Source organism: Dreissena polymorpha, chromosome 9 (genome assembly GCF_020536995.1).
Source record: "Dreissena polymorpha isolate Duluth1 chromosome 9, UMN_Dpol_1.0, whole genome shotgun sequence".
In the NCBI taxonomy this organism is placed as follows: Eukaryota; Metazoa; Mollusca; class Bivalvia; order Myida; family Dreissenidae; genus Dreissena; species Dreissena polymorpha.
Window position 1 is genome coordinate 88416446 of NC_068363.1, and position 3311 is coordinate 88419756.

Below are 3311 nucleotides of genomic sequence, written 5' to 3' on the forward strand. Positions count from 1 at the left end.
AGATTATTAATAATAATAATAATAAAAATATTAATAAAAAAAAAAAATCATTATAGAGAGGATATTTATTGGATTCGGTAGATTATCGATTTTAATTCACGAGTGATCGTAGAAAAAATATTTTTTTCTATGATCACGAGTGAAATGAAATCGATATTTCACCAAATTTTCTTTTTATGTTATGCTTTTTTTGACAGTGTATATACATTGTTGGGATAATGACGTCATTTCGTCAAAAAATTACGTCGTTTCACAGTAACAGTGACAATTAACTGTTTGGAACAGTGAAATTATCAGTTTTAATTCACAGATATTTCTCTATAAACCACCGGTAAGCATAACATAAAATAATAGCAATAATAATAATAATAATAATAATAATAATAATAATAATAATAATAATAATAATAATAATAATAATAATGATATCGAGTCAAGGCGATCACATGTTAAACTGTTATTATTAAATATTCTAATTTTTAATGAATGCGTACAAAAGTAATAATACAAAAATAAAAATGTTCAATTCGCAAGTGTGATTGTTGGCTTCATTTTGCTAGAACAGGACAGCCATGCGGCATCCAAATGTAATGATACACCCTGTTTTCTGTGTGTTTTATCTCGTATATCGCGAGGTCATTTTTTCTGCCGCAACTGAGCTCTATGCGCATGGTCTGACAAATCAGCGAGTCTGTCGACGCATCTAATTACAAAAAACTATTACAATACACACGTTAATTTTTTAATTGCCTACCTGTTCATTAATAAGTCGAAACTAGTCGGATTGGCTTAAGTTTAATGTTCAATGCCATATACATACTTATGCCTCATTTTTTAAAATTATTTTAAACGAATAAAACCAAAATATATCTCACTCTTTGAGTAAGTTAAAAAAGAACGTGTTTATAAACTGACTTACTTTTTGCATAAAACTTCGTTGTCTGTTATGATTTTTTTCACTCAAATCACGAGAATGCACAGTTTTTTTAACTTCTCATGTATATCCATTTTCTGTTACACGATTTTTTTCTCATACTTGTTTTCAGATTATGACCCAAATTGATTGCTATGATAAGTCCAAAAACAAAAACTCCTCAGAGGCGAGAAGGGTTCCCTTTATATCATTATATTGTGAACATAGTGATTTAGTCAGACCGATTTTTAGTAAAGAAATCATCGAATTGCAATCAGAGAACTTTGTAAGTGACTTAATTGTACTGTTAAAACTTCAGTACGTCTATTCGATAATGCATAACGTGGTATTATATTTATAAGACGTGAACACATTCGCATTACATTTCGTTTATTTCTGCACAAACCAAAAAAATTATAGCGATGTCTCGAAACATAATACTCGCAATACTTTTTAATTATGTTTTGATTTAAATATTTGTAACTTCATAAATGAAGTCGAACAAACTCATTACGTTTCTAAAGAATTATGTTGGTCTAAATAAGCAATAACAGCGCCTTGCTTTGGATTCATTGCCTATGGCAATGTCACCAGAATCAAATAAGGCAGGAGCGCTAAGATGAAAAAGATGAACTATCTTTGTATGACGCATTTTGTATATAGACGTATTTGTTTTTAATTTCATATAGTTGTTATTATAATTAAGACTTGCTTGGAATCTTCGCTGTATCAGCACATGAAAGATGTGCGTTCCTATTCGAAGAACCTTTGTAATTACATATACCTACATTACGTGCATTAAAAACTACGTATTTGAGGCCCATAGCTTATATTGTACCTCGAGACTAGGAATTATCCTCATCGACATGTTCATTATGTTGTTTTTATCGTACTGAACGTTAATTCGAGCACCATGCGTCACACGAACAAACACCAATTTCGAACACGCATTCGTTTCAACTTTATCATTTCGTCATCGCTCGAATAATTTAGTTTGTTTACCACATTAAATACTATCACATTTGTTTGTATTTGCCTATTGAATGAATTTCTAGCGAACAGTGATCAGATACAATATATTTCTTTTTTTTAATCTTAGCTTTAGCTCTGCCAGAGCCATAAAGCGTTTTTAATATCTCAATTGTTCCTCAATGATACCTGCTTCATATTTTCAGAATTACCTTTTCTTTCATGATAATGCTACGCATTCGGTTTCTAAGCGCTTACAGAACCCTAGGATATTGTTAAGACAACACATTTACAAGCTCTCGTATGATTCTTCTTTCCAGCGAATTTACTTATATGAGTGAAATCTGCGGGGAACTGAAGTTTATTGCACTTTTATGTAACTTAATTATACGAGAATCAAGACAGGTTAATGCAAAAAGAAAAACATCTTAATCTCCAAATCGTAAACTTGTAGATACAATTAATACCCTAGCAACAATACCTCTCTCTTTCTAATTTTGTATATACATCTATATGGGCCGTGCTCTGTAAACAGGGAATTTAATGCATGTGCGTAAAGTTTCGTCCCATAGATAAGCCAGTGAAGTCCGCACAGACTAACCAGAGAGAACACTTTCCGCCTAACTGGATCTTTGCTAAGAAGATACTTTCTTTAAATAGAAAATATCATAAAGCGCTAAGTGTCGTCCCTATTTAGCCTGTGCAGACTGCACAGTTTAATTTGGGACGACACTTTACGCACATGCATTAAACCCCATTTTACCGAGCACGGCCCATATAGAGTTCAGTGCATTATACCTTACTTTTGTGTACAGGAGAAGACTTATTAATTTCACAAAGTGAAAATGACCCATATGTGTTTACCGTTTTCCAGAACACGTCGTCGTACTTTGACTTTTTGGCAAGATATTTCGGCAGTTGAAAAGATTGGATGACAAATAGACTCCATCAGTGTGCTGCGATTGGCATGTCTTTTCCCGCTTTTGATTTATGCTATTACATAATTATAACATACTGAACATGATCGTTTTCATATATTTATCGTAAATATACCAAATATTCAACACTTAGTCGCATTCATGTTTTCTTTACCCGAATCTCGTTACACAGCTTTATGTAAGAATGTTATTCTTCGCCATGTTTTACTCAAAAACACTGTATAGCATCTGCGCATAAACAAATGTAAACTATTAATATATTTACGATTTGAATGTATATCGTTTAAACCATTGCCATTGATCACTATTGATTATGTTTAATTAAACATTTTAAACACAATAATTCAAATTTTTAATCATTTTCCTCCTAAATCACACTGTACAACAGAATAATTCCTTGTAAATCTTTATGTTTATCAAACTGAGAAAAGGTTCCCTTGTAACCTGGTTGCAAAACCGAAATAAATATCAACGTTTCCTACATGTTTGTT

The 3311-nt window shown here is 31.7% G+C and overlaps 1 long non-coding RNA gene across 1 annotated transcript; it reads left to right on the forward strand.

Moving 5' to 3' along the window:
• Positions 1-261: 261 nt before the first annotated feature.
• Positions 262-2950, forward strand: LOC127844601 (uncharacterized). Its single transcript, XR_008032833.1, has 2 exons — positions 262-331; positions 2757-2950. It is a non-coding gene; the product is annotated as an uncharacterized LOC127844601 (long non-coding RNA).
• Positions 2951-3311: the final 361 nt, after the last annotated feature.